This window comes from Oryctolagus cuniculus, chromosome 15 (assembly GCF_964237555.1).
Source record: "Oryctolagus cuniculus chromosome 15, mOryCun1.1, whole genome shotgun sequence".
NCBI classification, from domain to species: domain Eukaryota; kingdom Metazoa; phylum Chordata; class Mammalia; order Lagomorpha; family Leporidae; genus Oryctolagus; species Oryctolagus cuniculus.
Window position 1 is genome coordinate 10,093,311 of NC_091446.1, and position 13,058 is coordinate 10,106,368.

The 13,058-nt window shown below is 51.8% G+C and overlaps 1 pseudogene; it reads left to right on the top strand.

The window, feature by feature from the left end:
- Positions 1-4,194: 4,194 nt before the first annotated feature.
- On the top strand, positions 4,195-6,804 carry LOC127484173 (histone acetyltransferase type B catalytic subunit-like; annotated as a pseudogene).
- Positions 6,805-13,058: the final 6,254 nt, after the last annotated feature.

The window sequence follows — 13,058 nt, forward strand, 5'->3', positions numbered from 1 at the left end:
GACCTGCAGGTTCCTGTTGGAGAGAAAACAGTCGTATAACATCAAAGACCAAGCTGTGTCTGTAAAACGACACTAAAACTTTTACAGTTCTATCAGGGAAGATGATGGCGAATCGTTAAACAGCACCATTTACAACACAAATCAAGATAGGAATGGAAGCTTTGGCATTTAGGATTTTATAAAAGCTTCCAGCATAGTGAGAACACTTTCCTCTAATATCCCAAGTTCGGTGCACACTCAGAGCAGCACCAGAAATTGCTTGAGGAGGCCGGCACTGTGGCGTGGTGGTAAAGCTGCTGCCTGCAGTGCCGTCATCCCATATGGGCGCCAGTTCGAGTCCTGGCTGCTCCACTTCCAATCCAGCTCTTTGCTGTGGCCTGGGAAAGCAGTGGAAGATGGCCCAAGTCCTTCGGCCCCTGCACCCATGTGTGAGGCCTAGAAGAAGTTCCTGGCTCCTGGCTCCTGGCTCCTGGCTTTGGATCTGGCTATTGCGGCCATTTGGGGAGTGAACCAGCAGATAGAAGACCTCTCTCTCTCTACCTCTCTGTAATTCTCTTTCAAACAAATAAACAAATCTTTTTTTAAAAAAAAAAAGAAACTGCTTGAGATGGAGCTGATGTAGCATCCACGTTTTTCCATCACAGATGCAGATGATTGGCACTGCACTGCAGAGCAGCCTCAAGTCACGTGCTTGTCTCTTTGTTGGCCTGGGACCTTAGGAAGTACTACTGCATGATTGCAAACTCTTTCTAGGAGCAGGACGGAGGGCGAGAGAGGAAAAGCACTTATGGCAGAGGAGTAAGACCTGGAGAAGTTGATCAAAGCCCCAGGTGACACATTTGCTGCAAATGAGTGTCACAGCCGGATGGAGAGAGACATTTGGCTTATCAGAATGTGACAAATCCATAAAGGAATGCTTGGAGAACTGTGAGAGGTGCCGCGTCGCGGTGCCCCACAGCCTGTGCTTTGGAGCACGATGGATTTGGAGTAGCGCTGTGCTCTGCCTCTTGCCAGACGCGTCGTCTTAGGCAGGAACTCAACTGATCATGCTATTGGGATGATGACAGTGTCTCTCTCCTTGACTTGCAAGAGAACTGGAAACCGTGATGTGCCCAGATGCTTAATGCCAGGCCTGTCACTCGGGAAACATTTGTGACAACCAGGAGGATGCACATGGCGCAATAATAGCTTTGGAAGTGATTTGGTAGGTGAGCTGGTGTTATTTGGAAAGTGGAGACCACTTCAAACCCCTAACACATTTCAAATCAACGACTGGGGAAGAATTCAGGAAGGATTTTTTTTTAATATATTTATTTATTTGGAAGAGTTACAGAGAGGAAGAGGAGGAGAAAAAGAGAGAGAGAGAGAGTGGCATTGATGCCTGGGATGCTGGCATCCATATGGATGTCAGTTCATGTTCTGGCTTTTCCATTTCCGATCCAGTTCACTGCTAACAGGCTGGGAAAGCAGTGGCAGATGATCCAAGTACTTGGGTCCCTATCCCCATGTGGGAGACTTGGATGAAGCTCCTGGCTCCTGGTTTTGGCCTGGCCCAACCTTGGCCATTGAAGTCATTTGCAGAGTGAACCAGCAGATGGAAGATCTCTCAGTCTCTGGTTCTTTCTGTGGCTCTGACTTTCAAATAAATAAATATTTTTTAAGGGAGGATGGCCCACATCTCCTGTGGGGAGACCACATATACAGTCAAGGACGGATGGAGGCAATGCTGCCCTGATGTCATGGCACTGGGGCTCCTGGGCTAACACTGATTCCTAGGTGTCGCTCCCCCTCTTCATGGAGGAACGACACAAGACCCTGCGTTGTTCTTTCGTCTGCTCGGCCCTTCCCGGGTTTGCTGCTGGTTCTTCCTGGGTTGGCTACCGTCCCTTCCACCTCCGTGGAAGGGCGGTTCCCCCTGCCACATTCCCCACTTCCGCGGGGGAGCGGCACACTGCCGGCCGGCTCTCTCGGGGGCTGCACAGGTGTTCCTTCAGATAGATGTTCCCCTAGATGTTCCTGGTGCATGTGGTTGTCTCTCTCCTCCTTTATAGTCCTCCTCCGCCAATCCCAACTCGGCTGCCCACACGCCGAGTACGCTGTTCTCCTCCAATCAGGAGCAGGATCAGCTCCTGGAGGTCATCACTCAAGTTGGCAAAAGGCAGCTGCGTAGAAGCTGTTTTCTCCTCTCCCAGCGCCATATTGTGGGAGAGCAGATGCATAGAATAAGTCTTAATTCCAGTAACTCAGTCCAGTCCGGGTTGCTCCCCACACCTAGGGACCCTGATCCTCAAAGGGCTTTATTTCAAGGGCCCCAGAGGGAAGCAAAGATGACGAACTCTGGAAAATGCAGCCAAGCAGCTTAAGCAGCCATGAAGACAATCTTTCTCCAAGAATAAACGTAGAAGAATTTGCATACATTTTTTAAAATAAGAGTTCTCATCCCTACTTTATACTCCCCAAACCTGAATGAAGAGAGTTAGTGCGTATTTAAGTTTACTTTTTTATATTAGATTAAATCAGAATGTGTGATTTCACTTGTGATTTTGACAACTTCTGAAACTGTGGCTTCAATATTCTGTAAAAGACTTAAAAACAGGCTGTGCAGTTTCCATGTACAGTAAAGGCACACCAGGTACAGTAGCATTCGTGCTGAAGATCTCTAGGGTAATGACAGGGAAGTTAAACCCCTCAGAGCCTCTCTCCAGCCAAACACCTCCGGGAGCACAGACCAAGAGAGAACAGAATGAAGACAGACAAAAAGGACTTCAGTAATCGCAAACTAAAACAGCGGTGGGAGCAGTGGGAGAATGAGCGTGGGCACCCAGGCCTAGCGCCTCATCCGCTTCCTTCTCCCCCAATGCAATGCCTCAGGGCAGTGCACCCTGGGGTCCTGGGTGGGCTGAGGACACAGGGGGGAGGAGCAGGTGGTGTTCAGAGGCCTCCCTGCTGCTGTTGGGCCTGCCTGGAGGGCCCCAAGATGGCACAGAGAAATTCTAGGTGGCACAGGGCAGCCCCGCCACAAAGATCGAACTCCATGTAGAGCCTCATAAATTCAGGGGAGAGGGAACTGTATAAAGCAAAACAAAACAAAAACAATAATCTTGTGATGGATTCTCTGGGAAGCAGGATCAGAGAGGCTGGGGCCTCAGCCAGACGTTTCCCAATTAGTAGCAGTTGGAGAAGCTCATGGGTGAATTTAAGATCAAACGGAGACCAGGCAAACATGAGCAGGTGCACAGCTTCCAGGGGCCGCTCCACAGCTGTGCCCGGCTCTGGCAGAGGGAGGACAGAATGCCTGCTTATGATTCGAATGCCCTAGAGTCCACGCAGATACGAGTCTCGTGGGGTCAGGGGCTCAGCCAATTGTTGAACTCTCTTTTAGAAAGAGAGAAGAAACAATCTGATCATAGAGTGTATTTGAATTGAGAAAAGGAACTTCATTCAGCAAATTTCCGATTTTACACATTTGACGAATAGCCAGAGAAACGGTACGACAATTTTGTTAATTAACGGTCTGACTTCTGTATTTTTCCCGCAGTTTACTTTTGCTACTTATCCTGTAGTCTCCCCTTCGGGTGACAACGATTTTGTCACATTTTCAATTAGGTCAAACGGAAAGCTAACTCTGCCGTTGCTCTGGTATGATGGATCGATATTCGCTTTTCATGTGTCGGTGACTTGGAAGCATTTGCATGACCTCCACAACCTGTAGTGCGCTGTGATCGTTAGGATACTGTTAAACATGGGAGGCTCTGTCATGGTTTTTCTACATCTGAAAGGCAACATCTGAAGAACTTTCTCGAGACCAGCATCACCGCTCCCTACACTGCCAATCTCGCTTCTTCCCTTCCTACCTAACTCTGCGTCGAATACCAGGTTCAGACCTCCGTGAGTTGAGGTGAGCTGGCAACGAGTGCGAGGAGCCTTCTTGGAAGTCATTCTCACAGTTGGAAGGCAAACAATAATTCATGTCTATGCAGAAGTGGCAGGAAACCATGGAAAAATACACCAGTGACAAAGCCAAATGTTACTGAATTCTCCACGCTGTTAGCCAGACGCCGAATAAGCCCAGCCCCAGTCAAACCCACTCAAAGCTGTCAGAGTGAAGCACCCTGGATGGGCAGCGGGGGTGGGAGGAGCCAGGGGTCTTAACTGACTGCAGACAAACACCTTCCTTTTGCAAATTGTATAAAAATGTACGACTACACGAGCACACGGCTCATTCTGTAGGTGAACGTGTGAGAAAGGGATTCTGCGGCTCAAGCTTCATGGGCTTCACGATGAACCCACTTGTGCTTATCATCAAATCCAGCTCCTGTGAACTAGGACCTCAGGGAAGCTGTTGGCCGGCTTGGTCACCTCATCAATAAAATGGGGAGACAAGACCTGCCTGAGGAAAAGGCTTAGTGTGAGGACGAAGTGTGAGAGCACACAGGGAACACTGTGCCGGGTTCACGTCAGTTGCTGTAACAACCGACAGCCCCGTGCTACCACGCAGCAGAGCGGATGTCCACTTCTCACACATCAGCCCAGCGCTGGAGTGCACGCTCTGCAGGCAGCCTTGCTCTGTGTGGCAACGAGGGACCCCGGGCTCTTTCTGTGCTATTCCATAGTAGAAAAGGGATACCCACTTGACACTACGTTCCTCTGGGGGGCGCGCTATGGCACTCTGATTGCACTGGTGAGAAGGGTTTTAAGACCACACTGCATGCAAAGAAGGTTGGAAAATGCAGCCCAAGGCTGGGCAGCTGCCTCCCAGGAAGAAGGGGCGGGTGCATTTTTGATAGATGGCTCGTTGTTCCTGTCAGGGACTGGCTCTAACACAGAAGCTCAGTGATTGGCCACTAATCTCAGAGGGGCCCCTGGCCTACTCAAGGACGTCAGTTTAAGCTGTGGGTGGCAAGCTCAAATGCCTATAGGGGTCAATCAGTGGCACAAATGACTGAGGCAGGCCAGGGGATAGAAACCAACAGGAAGCTTGGGGACAGGTGGCCAGTGGCGCTGAGAACACAGCCAGTGACACGGCCCCACTCAGTCAGTGGATGACTCAAGACAGGCACCATACTGGCATTCAGGAAATTGCAACCCTGTGGAAACAGAGGTCCATCGGGCCAGGGCTTCTGAGTCTTTGAGAGAAGCTGAAATTTAGGACTTCCAGGCAGAATTTCCTAATTGACAAGTGGAGTCAGTTATCTATTGCGGGTAAAACAGATAAACAAAAGCAGTGCCCCCCACACTCAACCCATTGCCGTGAACCTGCGGGTGAGGAACGTGAGCAGGTGCAGTGGGCGTGGCCTGGCCTTTCCTCTCCCCTCCCTTCACTGTCTCTCTCCCTCCATGGCAGACTGGGCTGTGCGAGTCAAATCCAGCAGCTGCCAGTTTTTGCAAAGAGACGTTTTACTGGCACAAAGCCACAGCCACGTATTTACATATGGCCTGAGGCCACCGTCCCTGCAAGGGCAGACCTGAGTTGTTTCGACATGCCTGTTCAGGGCTCCAAAATCAAATGTTTCTTTCCGGGCCCTTTATAGAAAAGTTCCCTGCCCCTGTGCGTTGACCACAGAGGTCACGTGCAGCCAGGAGCATGGGCTGATTCTTCCTTCCGCCAAGCCTGGGTGCTCACAGCTCCGAGAAGGCAGGGTTTGGTGCTAGGGAGACGTTTCGGTAGACCACAAGAACTCCGTGGGGAAGAAACTGGCAGAGTACAGCTGTAGCACCAACACAGCAACTGGACCAAAATCAGTGAAAACACTTTGGGTTACGAGGGTCTGAAGGTGCTGTTACACTATCTGGCTGTAGCCCGTCAACAATGAGCTAACACGCACCTAACGTTGATGAGGACTTTGGGTGCAGGCAGATGATGCTGAGGGCAAACTTAGATCAATCATTCCACCTGGATCTCGCACAAACAGGAATGGTTTCCCTTCTTTGCTGGAAAAGGAACCTTACTCCATCATACTCAGTTCTCAGTCCTACAGGAGGAGAAATTTTACGTGTCGGATATATGAGGCTGACAGGACAGGCAGAGGCTTTTGAGGCTCTCACAGAAGACTTCAGATCTTTTTGACGTGGTTTATTGAAACTGATGGCTTTACTCACTCACATGGGTGAGGCAGATGGCACTGCTTTCTAGTACTGAGAACCGGAAATAAAGATGGAGCTATGTTCTTTATGGCCATAGGATAACGGATTCTAAAATTACTATGTGTACCCAGACAAAACCCAAGTATGTGTAAGTCAGATGCGGATAATGACTCTGTTTCAAGGTCAAGGCCACGATGCTCAACTTCCTGAAACATAGACACTACTGTGAATAGCCTCCAGTGCTTATGTGGAAGATCCATTAAAAAGCTGGGTGAAGTTCAGAGTTGATGTGTTGGGAAGCTGTGTCCAGATTTGCTTTACTTTTCTCAGGAAAAGATGATGCAGGGATTCAATGAGGATGCAGCTACAGAGGCACAACAGTTCAGAATCAATTAGCAACATGCGAGATGGGTTCATGGAAGTCTTCAAATACTGACATGAGTGTGGCTGAACAATACAGAGGCTATAGATGGGACATTCAGAGAAGACTCGCTATCCCACATACGAAAAGGCAAAGAGATCTTGCTGAGAAAATGTCTCGGGCCAGAAGAACTGACAAAGCCAATGAACCAAACAGAAGTGCGCATGCAACGTGAATGCTGGAAGGCAGCGTTCAGGACTTGGGGGAGATGGCCGATGGCTATTGAACCACCTGCCCAAGAGGGAAGATTTTACTGCTCCGAGCAAGAAGCTTGCCAACCTCTGCACACTGTGCTGTGAAAAGTCGGATGCTTAATTTGAAAGTCATTCAACATTTTACTTACATTAAAAGTTGTCTCTGTTTAACTGAATATTTTCTTTAGGAGAGACGGTATATTTTTAAAACTGTCTGGAGTTTATGAGCATATATTGCATCTAAGAAAAATAATACAGTTCTTGAAACAGCACTGCAATTGCTTCCTTTCTTAAGGAGTATAAGAAATGCTTAGTTGTGAAAAAAGTAGATTACAGTAGGCAGCACTTGCTGTTCAGGCATGGGCTCTGTGCCCAACAAAATATCCATCATCTCATCTACTGCTCACAACCCAGCAAGGTGTGTGTAGCTCTCCCTCTGCTGGGAGGGAACAGGTCCAGGGTCAGTGACTTGCCCAAGGTAATTCCAGCTGAGCAGATCCCAAGGACTCCGGAGTCAGGTGCCATCTCCACCAGCCACAGTGTTGCTAGGCAGGGGACGGGCAGTTCTCCTCCAACACCTTCACTGCCTGGGGAATCCCACTACCCAGAGAGCCCCCCTGCCATTTCCCCTCCCTCCCCTCCCTGCAACCTTCTGAGACTCAGAGACTCAGGGGGATGAAGCCAGTGGCCGGGCTGTGCCACTGCGCCCCTCCTGCCAGTACTCCTTCTCCGTCATCCCACCCAGGGGAACCATAGCCTGCTGGCAGAGGGCTTGCCTAGATCCAGCCCACCCCAAACCATCCCTCTGCCTTGGGCTCAGGTCGAGGATGGCAGCCCAGAGCCTTCCCTGGGGCACAGGGAGGTAGGGGTGGCTTCCTGTTTTTGAGGTGGGGGGAGGTTTGTGGCGCCATGTAGGTGGCCCCAGGTCTGGTCTGGCTGTCGTGATGCAGTCTGTGTAGACCTCACACCTGTGAAGTTTCACGTGGTGTTGATTTTCCAGTCGCATAATGAAGTAGAAGTCCGGTAAAGCTGGGGTGGTCATGGGCAAGAAGGCTCAGTGGCCAGGGCTCAGGAGCACACGCCTGTCCCCAGGGAGTCTGGCAGCAAAGGAGAGGAGTGGGAATGAGGCCACACCTGGGTCGGGGGATTCCTCCCACAGTGGAGGTTGGTGCTGCAGCCAGGACCCGTCCAGGGAGCAAAGCCCCATGGTTCCTGGGTACAGAAGGGAGGCCTTGTTTGGGTCCTTCCTCTCCCCACCACCACCAAGAGTCCCCACTGGACACCGACAGGCCTGGGTGGGGTCGTTCCAGCCCCAGAGACTTGCAGAGCTGGCCCCGCAGCTGTGTGGGCAACCCGCAGGCAGGTCCCGCAGTGACCACCGCAGAGGACGTCCTGCCTCGCGGACCACGCGTGCCTACGGGCGTCTTCCTGGGAGAAGCGGCCGACACGAAGCCCACCGTGCAATTCAAGAGTGCGGCCAAAGCCAGCCGCAGCCCACGCTGCGGGTCAGGGCAAGAGTTTCACAAAGTGAGCCTGCCGCAGAGTGCTGTCCACTTCCCCATGGAGATTTCTAAGCCACGCCTACTTTTATAGCGTTAGCCTCTCATGCCCTCCCTCTGAGGTCCATGTCTGTCACCATTGTTCACGAACTGATACCAAGGCAATAAAAGAATATTCTCGCAGTCTTCATCCGGGCGCAGTGCTGAGGTGGGAAGGGCTCTGGGTGGTGCTGGAGCCTGAACCCTGAGCCATTCACTTCACCTCTTGGAAAGTCTGTTCACTTATATTAACACAGGAGTGCGTTATCTCTAAGATCTGCAGCTGCCCAAATCTAGGCTGCTAAGTAGGAGGGTAAGAAATACCTTCAGGGCTGGCACTGTGGCATAGCGGGTAAAGCCGCTGCCTGCAGTGCCGCCATCCCATATGGGCACCGGTGTCCCAACTGCTCCACTGCCGATCCAGCTCTCTGCTATGGCCTGGGAAAGCAGTGGAAGATGACCCAAGCCCATGGGCCCCTGCACCTGTGTGGGAGACCCGGAAGAAGCTCCTGGCTCCTGGCTTTGGATCAGTGCAGCTCCAGCCATTGTGGCCAATTGGGAAGTGAACCAGCAGATGGAAGACCTCTCTCTCTCTCTGCCTCTCTTTCTCTCTCTGTGTAACTCTGGCTTTCAAATAAATAAATAAAATCTTTTTTTAAAAAAAAAAAAAAAAAACCTTCGGGGGCTGGCGCCGTGGCTCACTTGGCTAATCCTCCACCTGCGGCACCAGAATCCCATATGGGCCCCGGGTTCTAGTCCCGATTGCTCCTCTTCCAGTCCAGCTCTCTGCTGTGGCCTGGGAAGGCAGTGGAGGATGGCCCAAGTGCTTGGACCCTGCACCCACATGGGAGACCAGGAGAAGCACCTGGCTCCTGGCTTCGGATCGGCACAGTGCGCTGGCTGTAGCGGCCATTTGGGGGGTAAACCAATGGAAGGAAGACCTTTCTCTCTGTCTCTCTGTCTCTCACTATCTGTAACTCTACCTGTCAAATAAATAAATAAAAAAAATCTTAAAAAAATACCTTCAAATGTAATGATGAGGAAAAGTGAGAATCTATCCCCGCGGAAGGACTGAATGAAGTACGCAGGCATCGAGGATCACGGGGGGAGGGAAGTGACTACATGAGCCGAGTGAACTATACACTGAGGGCCTCCGAGGCCAAGTTCAGTCTCCCATTCAGCACCAGTGCGGCCGAATCAATTCAGGCTTGGACAAAGCCACCAGTGAGGTGAGCTGTGACAGAGGCGGGAGGGTAGGTGCTGCCTGCCCTCCATCCCGAGGAAGAAGCAGAGCTTGTTGGGAATGAATCCCTCACTTTTCATGGGGAGGATGCGAAGTCCTGTCCCTAACACGTGGCGGCAGTGCCTCCTGTCCTGAGCGGGCACGCGAGGAAAGCCGACTCGTTCAGACCAGTGTATCCAGGCTGTGTTGTGGTCGGCTTCTTTTTGCCTCAGTTCCTTCTCAAAGAGACTGGGAAGAGGCTGGAGACTCTACGGGTTTATGGAGAAGAATGGCACCAACCAGAATAGCCAGACACCGGCTGTTGTCATGGCTCAGTGGTGGGTGGCGGAGATCTAAACCAAGTTCGTGCAACGATTGAGTGTTACACTTGAAGACTCAAATGCCGTAACAGACATTGAAGAACCTGCACCCTGAAGAGCAGCAGAGACCTGTTAGCCATTGTCTGGGGTCAGCCGTTACCCCCGCCCCCTTACAGATGAAGAAACTGGAGCTGGGAGAGGGCAGTGGTGTGCCGAGGCTGCTGGCTCCGAGCAGGACCTCTGCTGCAGCTGGGCCCAGGGCAGGTCGGCCTCGACCGGGCTCTTTCTCTGTGTCGTCCATAACAAATCCGGGGAGGGAATTCATCTCTTCACTTGCATAAGTATTTTCATTTAAAGGCATCTTTAAGTAGAAGGATTTCTGATCTTGAGTGTGTTCTGGGATCAAAACAAGTTAAAGAAGTAAAGCCCTCGTCGGCCAGAAATCACACCGAACAGGGAGTTTGGTCCAACTCCAGTTCATGATGAAAAGCTACCATTTTTGAACCCTCCCCGCCCGGACCCCCACTCCATGCAGGAACCTCGGCAGGCTCGGTGCAGGCACGAACTTCCCCAGTCGTCCCACAAACCCTCCAGGCTCCCGAAGCGGAGGCAAAGCCACAGGCCCGTGGCCACACCCACAGGGCTGATAATCGGGGTCACGCGTGGCCTCCTAGACCACAGCCTCCTCCTTGCACCCCTACTCTTCCTCCCAGCTCTCCGCAAGGAGGAGGACAGCCTCCCATGTGACCTGAGGGCCCAGCCCACCATTGGTGCCACCATTCGATGCCATGAGGAGGAGGTCAGTGGGGGCCGGAGCAGCCCGAGGGCAGGACCCCGAGGAGGCAGTCCCTGGGCCCCGGAGCCCTGAGCCCTGGAGCCTGGCTGCGGGCTTCTCCCTCCATAGCTTTTGTTGTGCTGTCCTCAGTGCCTTCCTTCCAGCGTGCATGGGCTCTGACGCCGAACCTCCTCTTCTGTTGCACTAACTATCAGTTCCCACGCTAATGGATGTGAGTGCCACGGCTGCCCTCAGGCTCACCTAGCACAGCGGCAGCCAGCTGCCCTAACCCACCGACACCCTCCTCCAGCTCAGCACTCCCCACGCTCTGCTCATCGGCTATTGCTCTAACAGGGTCAGAACCCGCTCCCTCCCACTGCCTACTGCTCGGAACCTCAGCACCCACGGTCCCCCCTCCCCCACCCCACCATCCAATCCCATCTCCCTCCAAGGATTCCCCAGGGACCCTTGACCTAGCCCTGTCCTCTGAATGTGTCCCCAGTCTGAACTCATGTCCTCTCCTCCCCCCCCCACAGGAGTCTCCCTGTCAATGAAATCTCACCCTGCATCCAATGTAAATTGCACCTCCTCCAGGAAGCCTTTCTGGACCAGCTGAGCCCACTGCTCTCCCCCGTCACCTGATCTTCTGTAGCTTGTGTGGGCTGCACTGGTCACTTGATGATAGCACAGAGTGCCTTGGATCATTAGTAATGTTTTCGTGAGCTTTAGTCTTATCTCCCCAGCCAGCTTGTAAACTTGTTTGGAGTAGGGCTTGTGGCTCCTGTTTCCTTACGTTCCCGTTCCCGGCAGCAGTCGGGTTCTCTGCTTCCTAAACCCGGACTTCACACAGCGGAGGAACCCAGCGGATACCTGTTGATTACAAAGTGCAGATAAGACTGAAATAAATGAACATCAAGATAGGGATCAAGCAAAGCCCGTTTAAGGAATGGCATTTCCTTAGCATTTTCCCTCGGTGAAATCAGGTGTCTTGAACAGCACCTGCAGCATAATTTAGGTGTAAGATACTTAAGCTCACCTGAGGAGTGTTCCACTGTTACTAGCACAAGAAGGAAAATTAGAAGAGAGTAGCTCCTAGTAATGAAAGCAGGTCACCCAGTAACCAAAGCAGAACGTCGACCTGAACTTTCCCTATCTAAAGCTTCCCATTTCGGCAGGAGCCTGGCCAGTTTGGCATGAAGGACTCACAGGTAGCCCCTGTGTAGCGACTGTGTGTTTGAAAGCAACACAAACGCGCTGTTCATTTTTATTGGATCCGGGTAGGTTAGAGGGCATTCGCGCTGGCTCTCGGGAAAGACTCTGGGCTGAACCGAGGTTTGGGCTCCCCGTGCCCTCTCCCCACCTGGCTCCCCCCGAGGTCTGTGGCATCTTCAAACGAACACGGTTTCCTGGGGTGATCCCAGACCCGTGGCTCATCATCTCACAGGGTGAGGCCCAGGGATGGGTTGGTGATTCTGGTGAGGAATCTGCTCAGGAACTCCTGGTCAGGCATGATCTTCAGACCCTGCCCTGTATCTGCTGCATCGACAACTCCGACGGTGGCCGGCATTGTGGCACAGCAGGTTAAGCCACTGCTGGTGACCTTGGCATCCCATATCAAAGTGCTGGTTCATGTCCAGGCAGCTCTGCTTATCACCCAGCTTCCTTCCAACGCACCTGGGAAGGCAGCAGGAGATGGCCCAAATACTTGGGACCCTGTTGCCCATGTGTGAGACCAGGATGGAGTTCCTGACTCCTGGCTTCAATCTGGCCCAGCCCTGGCTGTTGTGGGCACTTGGGGAATGAACCAGCAGACAGAAGATCTCTTGTGTCTCCCTTTCTCACTGTCAGCCTGCCTTTCAAATATATAATAAATAAATCTTTTTTTAAAAAAAGTTGTTCACACTTGCGTGTGAGAACCAACGCACAGTGCTTGAGTCCTGACAGTTATATTTTTTACGTCCTTCAATCTGCCTAGCACCAGGGTGCCCCTGTGTTTGCACAAGCATGGCGAGTTAAGCAGATTAAGCATTAATCAACTAGAACCCTGAGAGAGTCAGAAAACCCATGTAACTATTGATCTAAGCAAAGCATGAAATGGAAGTGGGGGCACATTTGCCAAATGCAGTCTGTTAGCAACTTCACCCAAGATGTCCCAGAACACCTGTATGACCTGGATAATAAAGTATGACACAGATGGGGAGGGGGGGGATTATTCAACACACACTACTGTTTTCTCTCTGCTACTTTAGGGAGAAAGAAAATTAGACATTTGCGCTATAATAAGCACATAAAGAGGAGGCGACCACACATAGCCGGGCTCCCCAACAGTTGCTGTCCGTGGAGGTGACCCCTTTTCTTGCCAGGCTGTAGGTGGGTCATGGTGGCCTTTTGCATAGCCTGTGCTCAGAGGCTGCTGCGCTCTCTGGTCCATCACCACCTGTCTCTAACATCCTTCTGCCGTCTGCAAAGTCACTTATTGTGGAAGGCCCTGGGCAGGCAACAGA